The sequence below is a fragment of the Chiloscyllium punctatum genome, unplaced genomic scaffold (assembly GCF_047496795.1).
Source record: "Chiloscyllium punctatum isolate Juve2018m unplaced genomic scaffold, sChiPun1.3 scaffold_1899, whole genome shotgun sequence".
Classification (NCBI taxonomy): domain Eukaryota; kingdom Metazoa; phylum Chordata; class Chondrichthyes; order Orectolobiformes; family Hemiscylliidae; genus Chiloscyllium; species Chiloscyllium punctatum.
Window position 1 is genome coordinate 1 of NW_027311632.1, and position 13,953 is coordinate 13,953.

The following is a 13,953-nucleotide window of genomic DNA, read 5'->3' on the forward strand; positions in this document are numbered from 1 at the left end:
AGGGAGGATGGCGCTGTCTGAAAATCCTGCAGGGTCTCCTGCGGATCAGACACAGGAAATGTCACTATTCGAACTGAATCAGCCCGATGAAGGATAACCAAGGAGCCGGAGGATCCAGCTTCAGAACTCAGTTACGAAAGAAGCTGAGGGTCGAGTCCCCCCACTGCAGTTTCTGTGGCTGTGGCATGTTCAAATAAAAAGCAGAACCGGGAGTTTGCTTTGTGGAGACAGGCGCCAGTGTCCATCTTGTCATGGTCGTGTTTGCCTCCCACACGGTAAATCGTGGGCTCAAGCTGCTTTAGGTTGGAGGCAAGTTGAGGTTTTAACAAATTGGGTATGACCCCTAAAGAGTTAACATTGGTGTGGGAGAGTGCAGATTTTCTCAAAGTGTCTGTGCTGTCATGGTAGTGTTCGCCTCCTGCACGCAAAATCGCAAACAGCTTTATGTTCCAGGCAGGTTGAGAATTTACAAGAACCGAATGGAGACTGTTATTACATTGCTGTTGTGAAACAAAGTCCTGTCACAGCCGTTACGCTGCAGGGAAAGTCGTCCCACCTTATTCCACCTCGCCCAACGGTCCAAACATTGATGACATCCTTGTCTATATTTTGTCATCAATTTCACGTGGTTTTTTTTACGTTTTCAAGATGTTAATTACGCAGAACAACAACAAGCTATTGGAAACAGAAAGGTGAAACGGAGAATGGCTTCAAGTGCTGGATGCCACTGAGCTGCAGTAGGGAGGTCTCAGCTGGTTTCTGTAGTGTAGTGGTCATCACATTTGCTTAACACGCGAAAGGTCCCCAGTTCGAAACTGGGCAGAAACTGCTTTGTTCATCAACTGCAGCCTTTTACATGCACAAGAACAGAGCTTTCTTGCTTGCTTTCCCATCTGCAAACCTGCCTTCGAATTTGCTTGAACGAATCTGTTCACGAAGTGAAATGTAAGGCAACTCCATTTAATTACTGTGCAAACCATTATAAAGTTTTTCTCCAACCTGGTTCTGATCATATGCCATTCTGTTTGAGAGTGTAGTTGCCGCGTTCTGATCCTTCCACGAAAAGCAGTACCGCATTTGCATTCCTTGCGCAGGCGGCCCGGTTCAAAGGCAGGGAAGAAGCTGATGCACTGGTGTCACAGCGCACCACGGATTCCTGAACTTGTCTGTCTGTCAAATGTACTCCAAAGTCGTCTCTGAAAGGCCTCATTTGGAAGCTGTCTGTCGTCATTCAACGTGCGAGAATTGGTACCAGAGGTCCTGAATCATGTTTTGGAGCAGTTCGCACGTTAGTGGCTCATTCAATCAGCAACAGCAATGCAAAAGCATACACTCTCAGAGGAACCTTTGGACTTTCACCAGAGCTGCAACTGCAACACTTCCCCACTCGCCCTCCCCGTTTACATTTTCCTGCTCGTCAGTGATTTAAAGAATACCAAATGGATGCGATCTCATTCTGTAGCCTCTCTGTCGATTACTCCGTTTCAGTTCCAACATGGCTGAGATCTCGGGGCGCACCTTAATACTAGCGACGCTATGAAAGCACCCCTGTTACCTCAGTGTGGTAAGAGGCCAAAAATGACCCTCTAAAGAGTAACCCACCCAAACACTTTTCCCGATCATATTTCTTCACGTTTATTTCTGACTAATACACATATCCCTGAACACAATGTGTAATTTAGCATGGCCAGCTCACCTAACCTGCATATGTTTGGATTGTGGGAGGACACCACAGCAAAGTCACATAGACTTGTGTCAGAATTAGGAAGAGAATTAGTAGATCATGAAAGTGAGCTTGAAACTGAACAATGTAGTCAATGACATGTGGCGTATATGCGATTTTAATAATATTGTCATTTTTGTACAATGATGAATAATGTTGGAATAGAAATGACAAAAAAAATCAACATGGTCAAAGCAGTTCTTTTCTTACAATGAAATGAAAACAATAACCATTTTGTAGCACGCGTGATTTGAAATAGCAGTTTTTAAAATGTGACATATACAGTGAAGACTAACCCTTTTGCAAAAATGTAGGAACTTCACAAATTTAAAATGCAGTATTTGTTCAATTTGAATTGTCTCTTGTACACACACAACAAAAAAGGAGCTTAAGATTGACAAAAATTTGCTTCCCAACGTTATTGTAGTACGGTCATTTAGATTAGATTACTTACAGTGTGGAAACAAGCCCACACCGCCCCGCCACCCACACCCTAACACTACGGGTAATTTAGCATGGTCCATTCACCTGACCTGCACATCTTTGGACTATGGGAGGAAACCGGAGCACACGGAGGAAACCCATGCAGACACGGGGATGACGTGCAAACGCCACATGGAGAATCACCTGAGTCGGGAATTGAACCCGGGTCTCTGGCGCTTGGAGGTAGCAGTGCTAACCACGGTGCCACCGTGCCGCCCAAGTCTGTTCTAGCGTAGAATTATTGGTTTAAACAATATAAGTCAACATTAACGACTGAGCTGAAATATCGCACATCAATTGCATGAACTGCATAGAATAGTAAGTAAATGCTTACTGTTGTCATTTGTCCCAGGAACAATAAGATACTCACTCAGGTTATTCCACTGAATCAGCTGATGATGAATATCTTTGTGTCGCTTTATGTGCACTGTTTTGTGTGAACATTGATTTCAATAAATTTAGATATTTACATGAATTAGGAACAGACTGATAACTGGGTGTGAAAGATCTTATTTAAGATGAGAATTTTTATGTATTCACTAGGTTTGCTGAACAAAACACTGTTAAGTCATCATGCAATAAACTGGATGAGAGAGAAATATGCAAATTCAATTTTCAAATGAATGCACTCGGATATTTTCACAACATTTCAATCTTACATTCAATATAAATAGATGAATGGAAAACTAAAAACAAATTTCAGACAACACATAAACAGATCAATAACTAAAAATTGATATATAGTAGGAAGTGGCATTTGTTTATTTAACTGAAGAAAAACTTAATTTTTTTCTCATATTTATACCTTTGAAGCATCAAGTTCTATGTGCAGTCTGAACTCAGTTCTTCAGAACAAAAGAAAATCAAGGAATATCTTTACTCTGCATATTTCATCTTTGTGAGTGCAACATTATCAAATATTTTGCAAAGAATATTGATTGAGTGGAATTAGATAAATTCTGTTATTAGCGGACTGAAGAAAATATATAGCAGATACTGTGATTATTGGAATGAACAACAAATGAAAACATATCTAATGTTGAATTGAAAGGCAATTCATTCGATTCTTAGATATTTTCTTCTCAACATTCAGAGCTGCTCTGGCACAGCTCGGTGCAAGATGGGACTTGAAATTGTATCCTCTGGTCTGGTAACAGAGACACGACCAGATTTGCACAAGATTCCTTCATAACATTCCCAACCAGGCTGGGCAGGGCTGAAAACTAATCAGATGATTATTGTGATAATTAGATTGGAATTAAATGGTTGGATACTGTGTGCAATGTTCTGAAAATTCAGTAGTAATTTACAATAATGATGAGAGTTAACAAATGTCTTAATTTAACATGACTTTTATGATCACTTGTGGAACGACAACTTGACAGAATTGTGTGATTGCTGTGCATTATAAATAAAAATGAATATAATTATTCTATATGTTCATAAGTTCCACATTTTCTGAAATGCAAATTACAATGTTTTTGATCTACATGTAAATTGGAACAAAATGATGAATTGGTCAATTAATGTGCCTATTCAGCTGAAGACAACTTTCATTCTTTCTGAAATATACGATTTCTAAGAAGTCACCATTTCCTGTGGTTATTTAATGAAAGAAGAGAGATGCCAACCCTTTTTTGTGTACTTCAAAAAATTCATGGGGATTTCAATGATTTTGCACGTGAAAAATATTCAATTGTTATTGTGATTAAAAACACAATAAATGTTAACATTGAAGTGATTTCCAATCAAATCACTTCAAAAGTGTTTCCAAGTTTAAAATGAAAAGCAATATTCAGAATGATTGAGTGATTGTTCATTGCAATGTCCTTGCATTAGTTATTATATGAAAACATAGTTCCACATGTACACCCCTTACCGAATTGAACAATTATTAGGTTTTGGCAACAAATCGATTTGAAATATTTTATTATGAATTTAAGAATAATGAGGTATCTCCTCTTACTATTCTTCTGAGTAATGTTAAGAAACGAAGAGAAATATTGCAGTGTAAATTAACTGGTGTTCTCTGAATTTCAATGGCTGAGAAGATTGTGATCTTTCAAATGAGCAAAAGTCAGATATTTACAAATGATGTTGCAATGGCAATTATTGGTCTTTTGTGGGTATATTGGCCTTATCAAACAAGTTTTAATGTTGCAGCACTCACACTAAGAAATATGGAAGATATTAAAAGCACATTAACTTAGGCTTTATAACAAGTACAATGTATTGTGTAATTATTGTAATTGATCATTATTTCTAAAATCCTGATAGATAAATTGACTTAATATTTTGAATGCACTTTGCTCTGATGTCGATTGTATATTCATTAAGATTAATAAACTGAAAATTAAAATATAAAACGTGGCTTTAATAATTAAAATATCTCAGCAACAATTGAACATCGTTCAACTTTTTTTTGATCGGTTCATGTCTATTTTATTAATGTAACTTTTATCATGACAAATGTTTAGATAAATGTCAGAACTAGGAAGAAAATAATGAGGATGGGAAAGTGAGTATCATTATGAACTAAACATCGAGTTAATGACATTTGGTACAGGAAGTCATTTTGTAGCAAAAAACTAATAATTGTGTGATTATCATTCATTGACAACTAATGTCGGAAGAAAATAAAACTATCTCAAAATGAAATTAAAATAAATATCATTTTGGAGGTCACATGATTTGAAAAACGGAAATTGTCACTTAATGTGACATTTGAGCTGAAGAATCGTTCTTCCCCGCCACCCCCATGTGTAGTCCTTTCAATAATTTAAATTTTAGTATAAGTTGAATTAAATAACAAATGGATGTTCCTCCATTGTTTTCTTGAAAATAAAAATTTAAATAATTAACATGAAATGATATCGCTCTGCAAGGAATAATTTCACAGATAATAAGTGTTTGTATTGAATTTAAATGTCACCATAGCTGTAGGAGTGATTTCCCCTGACAGGGAATGAAGACTGAGGAGATAGGCATAACTCAGACACGTGGAAGATATTTACTCATGCTGCAATCAGTTAATGCAGGCATCATCCCCCGATGCCAATCTAGGAAGGGAGGTCCATGACACACTGTAACGTGTACAGTAAAAAACAGTATTTTTACACACTTTCTGTATTACAATGTCCACATGCAATATGGTTACAGTACTTCCCTCATGATACAGACACCCGATCCTGTAGAACACCTAATCTTGGATGAACATCGCTATGGATCGCCCGAGCTTCCTATTGCTTCATGGTGTTTGACAGGTGCTGTAATCTCCAGGCCATGGGATCTCTGTGCATTTTATTTCCTCACATTACAAAATTAATTGCTGCAGTCCTTTGGGCCTCTCACTCTGCCTTATTCACGATTCTCAAGAGTATGTAATTAGAAACTTTTTAAATGTTCTGAGCAACTTTAAAATAGTAACTATTTCTGACAATCAAACCCTGTCTGTTTCCCTGACATCCGCTGTGGAAGTTAGCTGGGCTCTATTCTGCAGTTGGTGTTTATTCATTCACTGGGACAATTATTCTTTCATTAATGAAAGTCAGGGTTGGTCATTTTTCTGTGTGCCTGCATTCTCTTATCACTATCTGGAATATGATTGTCTGGAATTGCATGCTTATGGACTTGGAGTAGGATTGTACAAAATGTTCTTTTTTAAACTTAAGACTGAAACAGACTGTTCGTCTTATTTATCTCCCCTCCACCATTTTGTGATTTAATTCTAAGGCAGGCTGCTCGGGGCTTCCCTACAGCAGCAAATCAACAAGAATTTCAGCATTAAAATAAAAATCAGCATTCGCTACCATTCGGAAACAGTACCATGCAATATGCTTCCGTCACTGAGACTTAATTCCACACGTAAAGCCGACTATACTGATTTGATCAATGATTACATATTAGATATAAGTAACAATTAGTGTTAAACCTAGTCACTGTAATCTTAAAATGATTATAAATGTCATATTACAATCCGCAACATGTAGAATTGGAGTCTAAAACAATCAGACGTATCTTCATTTGTAAGGCTGAATATGAATCCAATGCTTTCTGTGAACATTCAAATGAGAAGATATCAGATACTTCCTGTCAGTGTTGGATGAGGAATCATTGCTTGGTTTGTGGTTGTGTTGACCTAGAATAAAAGATAACGTTTTCTTTGTAAAATTGGCACTACGAAACAATGATTTAAATTAAAATGTGAATCTCACGATATTTGTTACAAAACCTAAATTAAATTACTGTGTGATTGTTGGACTAACAATGAATTGGTAATCTATTTTAGAACACTGACACATTAAGTGATTCAATATTTCCAAACGGGTTTGCTGTGATATGGTACTAAGCACATATGCCCTTACTTAAAAATTAAAATCATGGCAATTGAAAGAAAGATAAATACACATACCATGCGCTTATTGTAAATTCATGCAAAATACAACTGTGGAATATGTTTAAAGCAGTTTTTCCTATAATGAAAAGATAACTAGAATGATGAGCAGCAGGATGTAATCGCAAAAAAAATATTCAATGTGACTATTCAGCTGCAAGCAGCTCCCCTTCCTTACACACATGTACAACTTCCAACAATTCAAAATTTACTGATAAAGAAAACATACGCATGTAAATTCTTTTTTCTTGTTGACAAATAAGTCACAAATTTGAAATTATTTTAGCTTTAAAATATTTAACTATTACTTTGATCAGAAATACAATAATTCTTCATGTTGAAGAAAAATCAAATCAAATCAAATCAAAATACACATCGATATTCACAATAATTGGGAGAGTGAACACAACAATATCTTTCCATCAGTTAATGTACTGAGCCATAATTCCACTTTATATCCCTTACTGGATTGATCAATTATTAGATATTAACAATAACTAAATTATTAATATGCTATCATTGAACTGAATATTAATGAGAAATCTCATTAATGTTTGAACGAGCAATGTGTCAACATAAACAGTAATTATTAGTGAAATGTCTAAGATATCTCTTCATCGATGAGGCTGAGATTACTTTGATTGTTGAAATGAGTAGCATTCAGATATTTATAATGGTCATTGGCTGGAAATCAATGCTTTTTGGCGTAGACCTGAAAGATTTTGTTATTGTAGTATAGGCAGTAAGAAACTATGATGTGCATCTCACCTTATTGAATATTTTCAAGTTTTCTAACAGGTTCCCGGTCCAATCTTCAGTTTAACATGGGTAATGTTGGGTCAGAACATCAATAACTGCAAACATTTTAAACACATCTCCATCAAAGTTGTTAATCTGATAGTTCAGAACAAATATCAAAAAATTACCTCTGTAAATTTAATTGACTATATTTTTAGTTTGTAGTCAAGTTCGTTATCTACTTATTTCATTCCTATTTCTGACACCAGTGGCTAAATATTGATTAGATGAAATGTCATATGAGATAGACATTAGCTTTCTCTCAAAGATCTGTGCAGCACAGGAATGGGCCATTTGGCCCATAACGTTGTGCTGAACATAATGTAAAAGAAACTCATCCCTTCTGCCTACCCTTGGTCCATATCCTTCCAAATTATCGAAATGAACATTAAAGAGCCTTAATGTATCTGCTTCCATCACCAACCCTGGAAGTTCATTCCAGACACCAATCACTCCCTGTGTACAAAACAAATTGCCCCTTACATGCCCACTGAACTTTCCCTCCTAACCTTAAACACATGTCACATAGTTTTTGACGCTTCAACTCTGGGAAAAACTTTCTGACCGTCAACCCTATCTACGTATCTAATGATTGTACAGACTTCCATCAAGTCTTTCCCCAGTCTCTGCCACTTCACAAAAAAGCAATCTGAATTTTTCTCGCCTCTCCAAATCCAGGCAGCATCCTGATAAACCCCCTCTGTACCCTCTCCAAAGCCTCCATACCCTTCCTGGAACATGGCGAACAAAAGTGAATACAATACTTTAAGTATGCCTTAACCAAAGTGTTAAAATGTTACAACATGACTTCCTGACTCTTGTAACCAGTTCCCTGACCAATAAAGGCAAGCATGCCATTTGATTTCCTAACCACCTAATTACTTGCATGGTCACTTTCAGGGAGCCATGGTCTTGAACGCCAAGATCCCTTTGAATAATAAAGCTGTTAGGGTCCTGCCATTAACTATCTACTTTTTTTTTTAACATTTGAGCTTCCAAAGGGAAACACCTCACACTTGTATGGATTAAACTTCACCTTTAATTATTCTGCCCATATCTGCAATTTATCTTTTTCCTGCTGCATTATTTGACAACACTCTACATTGTCCCCAACTGCACTTAACGTTATATCATCTGCAAATTTATTAACTCACCCAATTAGATTTTAATCCATGTCACTTCTATTTAATTGCATTGCAAACAAAAGGGTTCCAGTACAGATCCCTGAGGAAAAAAAGACAGGAAATGAGGGAAATGCAGAATTCTTGAAGAAATGAGGTTTTTTCAAAGACAGAATAATTCTGATGAATAATCTTCTAAAGTGTGATTTTTTAAAAAATTAACCCAATATTTTAATTCTGAGTTTATTGATCTTAATGAATATCCAGTACAAACTGCTTTGAAAATATTGTATCATTTTAAGTGTTGCGATCTCACATTAAATATTATTTAATTGTTATTTCAATTATCATACGATCATGAGATTAACATTTTTGTTTCATCCATTATTTATTAGAACCAGTATCATAATGAAATATGACATTCTTTTCAGGTCAACACACCTGCAATCAACCAAAGTTCCCTCACCCAACACTCATTCTAACTCTCTCATTCTCTTTCATTTGAATTCTCGTATTAATGGAAGGATCATTAATCAGTCTTATCAATTAAGAGATTGCTAACTATTTTATACATAAATATTTCATATTTTTCCCAACATATTGCACAATTACATTGCAATAAGAGTTTTCTCGTCATTCTTAAATTTGTTATCAGCCATTTTAAAACTAATTATTACCAAAATCTAACCGGTAATCATTGTTGAAATCCAATATCTCCAGCTGTATATGTGGAACTATGTTTCAGTACATCAACTGATACAAACAATATTGCACTCGACAATCTCTTAATCTTAGCAAAAATAATTTTAAGTGTGGAATCTTAGCTGGATTGAATTGGTTGTAAGAAAAAGTGCAGTCTGAAGAAAGGTCTCTCGGCCCAAGTATTAACTCTCTCCACAGATGCTGCCAGACCTGCTGAGTTATTTTCCAGCAATTACTGAGTTTGTTTGTGATTTCCAGCATCCACAGTTTTGTTTACATTCTTGTATTGATTGTATTTCACTTCAATTCTAACATTGCTACATTTCTGATTATTACAGTAAGAGCTAAGTATTTTTCATGTTAAGCATTATTTAAATTCACGTGTTCCTTGTGTAAATAAACCAGATTTAACAAATGTTTGTTCTATGCTTTTACAATAAATCTTGAATTCTTAGAAATCACATTTTTTTGAAAATGAGGGAAGTTGTTTTTCGCTGAGTAGTCACATTGAATGACTAATGCTTTATTTCCAATTCATGTGCAATAAAAAGCAGGTTAATTTTAATTTATGCAGATGAATAACCGCTTCAAACAAATTGACTTACTTGATTATCATGAGATTTATGTTTATTTAAGACCATTGCTGCTTCGTTCCATCATTATTAGAAATTACTAATTCTTTTTATCGGTCCATTACACAATGGAACTGTCTAATACAATCCGAGTCCAATTATAACAATAAATATCTGAGCAGTTTTCCCTGTGAATAAACACAGTAAGTATGTGATTATAGTCCTGCCCTTTCTGCATGTGAATATTATGGAGGGCTCTGGTAATGTGTGTACTAGTAGACCAGGAGCCATGGGTTCAACTCCCACCTTCAACAGAGATGTGTCAAAACACCTCAGAGTTGATTAGAAAATACCTAAGTGTCGACTGAATTGCTTTTCAACCAACATTGTCTCAACTTGTAACTGTTGTTCATTATAATGATCACAACATCTTGAATTTATTTGCTTCACATCACTGATGAAAGTATGAATGTTATTACTCTGCTTCTAAATACCTCTCAACTTTTAATAACATTGCAGTCTTAAAGATTCTACGCTGTAAATAATATTTAAGGTGAGGGGGAAAGATTTAAAAGGGGTCTGAGGGGCAACTTTTCCACACAGTGTGTTTCACATATTGGGATGAGCTGTGAGACGAAGGGCAGTGGCTGGTACAATTACAACATCTAAAAGAGTTTTGGACAGTTTATTGGATAGAAAACGTCCAAAGGGATATGGGACAAACACAGTGAAATGGGACTAGTTTAGTTTAGGAAACCTGGCCGGAATGCCAAGTTAGGCTGAATGGCCTGTTTCCGTGCTGTATCAATCTAGCATTCTACAATTCAAACTTCACTGTGATTGGTAAAGGAAAGAACAAACGGGTGTTAATTCTATTTTGTATCCATAAAAAAGTGACATGAATTTTAAATAATTTTGTCACATGAAATAGTTTGCTCTTATTGTGATTAGAAATACAATGAATGTGAGCATTGAAGTGAAATATAATTTCATCAATTCAACTGTGTTTCCATGGTTAAAATAAAAATTGATATTCACAATCATTGTGAGTTTGTACATTGCAATATCTTCACATTACTTCATGTACTGAGCCATTATTACACATTTATACCCCCTACTGAACTGAACAATAATTAGATATCAGCAACACTTAGATTTTTGAAAATCTATCAGTGCACTTGTAAGAAGGAGAAATTTAATTTTGCTACATGACTCTGCAATGTGCAGACATGAACAGGAATTATTGCAGTGAAAAGTCATTACAGTTTTCTGAATTCATAAAGCTGAGATTACTGTGATTATTCAAATGAGCAAAAGTCAGTTTACAAAGTGTGTTGCATGCAAAATGATTGGTTCCATTGTGGGATAGTTGACCTGAAAACAATAGCATTGTTTCAATGGATTAAATTAAAATATGGATTCAAATAATGTATGGATCTGACGATACACGTTAGAAAGACAAACATATTATTCTGCAATTATTATAAGGATAGTTAATTCCTAATAAATGTTGTATTCTGAACAAATAAATTGACTCAATATTATAAAAACACTTTGCTCTGATGTTGATTAGATGTACATTAAGATCGGTAAACTGAAGACTGAAATATAATACCTCGATTGATGGATTGAGGACAATAAATGAGCCATTCAATAGTTATTGAAGAGAATTCTTTTTTGTCAAAATGCAGACATTACAGAAGTAATGTATTTCATTCAATTAGTTTACTTGTCGAAACATGTGATGTGATTTTAATTTATGTAATTTTATTCTGATCGATGTTCAAACATTTGTGTCTGAATTAAGAAGAAAATAAAAAGATAATGAAAGTTATTATGAGAGTGACCACAAGATACAGTCCATGACATTTGACAGAAAAAGGAATTTGCATAATCTCGTGACTATTTAGTGTTAATAAATAATTTACTTCTCAGGTACTGAAGCAGTCCAAGTCCAAGTACAACAAGATCTGGACAATATCCAGGCTTGGGCTGACAGGTGGCAAGTAACACACATGCCACACAAATGCAGGCTATCACATATAAGACATAACCTAACCACCGTCCCTTGACACTCGATGGTGTGACCATGACTGAACACCCACTATCAACGTTATCCTGTGGATAATCATTGATCAGGAACGGAATTGGTCTCACCACATAAACACAGTGGCTACAAGAGTAATTTAACTCCTGGCTCCTGAAATCCTGTCCAAACGCTACCAGGCACAAGTCAGGAGTGTGATGGAATACTCCCCACTTGCCTGGATGAGTGCAGCCCTAACAACACTCAAGAAACTTGATACCATCCGGAATAAAGCAGCCCGCTTGATTGGCACCGCTGCTACTGAGCATCAGTGATGGTGAGGGTGGATGATTGTGGATGTCCTGGATACAATCTCTGCCTCTTCTTATTAACAAAGATAAAAGAATCTTACATTGCTCAACTTTCTCTTCAAAACCGAGTACAGTATGCACCCCAGCCCTCTTTTATATCAACCAGCAGCAGTTCCACCACCAATAGCAGCTTCTCTTAAAATATTTTGACAGTAACTTTTAATTAACTGGTTACTACAATTACAACTGAAAATGTGTTGCTGGAAAAGCACAGCAGGTCAGGCAGCATCAAAGGAGCAGGTGAATCGACATTTCGGGCATAAGCCCTTCTTCAGGAAGGTCCTGAAGAGGCAGTGAACCACATTTTGAAATGATCTTTCTGAACATAATATAGATCAGGTTAAAACTGAAGTAGGTGTCTTACACAACTTGCTGCAAGAACACAGACAGTAGAATCTGAGGTGATCATGAGTATGTGGAGGTGAATGTGGGAGACAAGCTGGGACTGTATTGGAGTAGTCATAGTGAGAGGGAACAAATGCTGGATGCAGGGTTTTAGCAGCTGATGGACTGACGCTCAGGTGAGCCATCGGAAACTGAGCAAGTGACCACCATCTAATAGGACAGAGAAACTGATCCATCAGCCTGAAACTGACTGACCACGTGGCTGTCAGTGACTCCAACACAAGGGAATGGAAACATTGCTCAGAGCCTGTTTCTGTAACATTCAACACAACCAGAAAATGGAAAGTGAATAATGAGCTGAAAACAAGGCCACTGCTCTGTTAGAGTCTAAACATTTCAATGTTCAGTTATTGAACATTATTGACTCTCAGAATATTCTAACCTGCAGAATCACAGTCAAAGGGGAAAGTAAACAACATTCTTGGCAAAGACAGAATGAACCAACTGCTTGTATAAACATGTGATGTGGTGGTGGGCGGCACAGTGGTTAGCACTGCTGCCTCACAGCGCCAACGACCCGGGTTCAATTCCCGCCTCAGGCGACTGACTGTGTGGAGTTTGTACATTCTCCCCGTGTCTGCGTGGGTTTCCTCCGTGTGCTCTGGTTTCCTCCCACAGTCCAAAAATGTGTAGGTTAGGTGAATTGGCCACGCTAAAATTGTCCGTAGTGTTAAATGTAGGGGAATGGGTATGGGGTGGGTGCACTTCGGCGGGTCGGTGCAGATTTGTTGGGCCAAAGGGCCTGTTTCCACACTGTAAGTAATCTAATTTAATCTAAAGTGCCTGAATCCTCCACATACTGACAAACACAGGTACCATCAATGTTCGATAGACAATGAAATTCTTCAGAAAAACCGTTCCCTGCTGATGGTGTGTGGTCGAAAACATTCTCAGAGAGAACTGTCACTTATTTCCTTTGAAAAGAATCTCTGTTTCCCCTCAGAAAAGCAGCTGTGTTGCGCACTTACAGACTGATTTACAGACAAAGGAAACCTGATCAGGGACTCGCAGGTTAATTAAGCTGTTAGTGAGAGTCCATTGCACACAACAAGAGCTTAGACCACAACAGATTCTGTGAAACCACCAATGCAATGAAAAAGGTGAATTAGTCTTTATAATCATGCAGCCTCTCTCAATCAAATAATTCCGGTCAACTTCTAAACATTTTAAAACTATTAATACCAATGTATACATATTTATTTCCTTTCCTAATTTCCTCCAAAAAATCTGATTATTCTCTTCAAAATATATTTTAAATGGTCAATTCATAATGACAATTCATTTCCGATTATTCTTAGTGCAAAACAACTTGCAAACTAAAATAATTTTCATGTCAATAATGACACTGGAAACTTTGTT

General features: G+C 36.5%; 1 long non-coding RNA gene across 1 annotated transcript; it reads right to left on the bottom strand.

Annotated features, from left to right (window-relative positions):
- Positions 1–6,179: 6,179 nt before the first annotated feature.
- Positions 6,180–8,576, bottom strand: LOC140475624 (uncharacterized). Its single transcript, XR_011960132.1, has 3 exons — positions 8,552–8,576; positions 6,618–6,678; positions 6,180–6,344 (listed from the first exon to the last, which is right to left on the bottom strand). It is a non-coding gene; the product is annotated as an uncharacterized lncRNA (long non-coding RNA).
- Between the last annotated feature and the right edge of the window lie 5,377 nt (positions 8,577–13,953).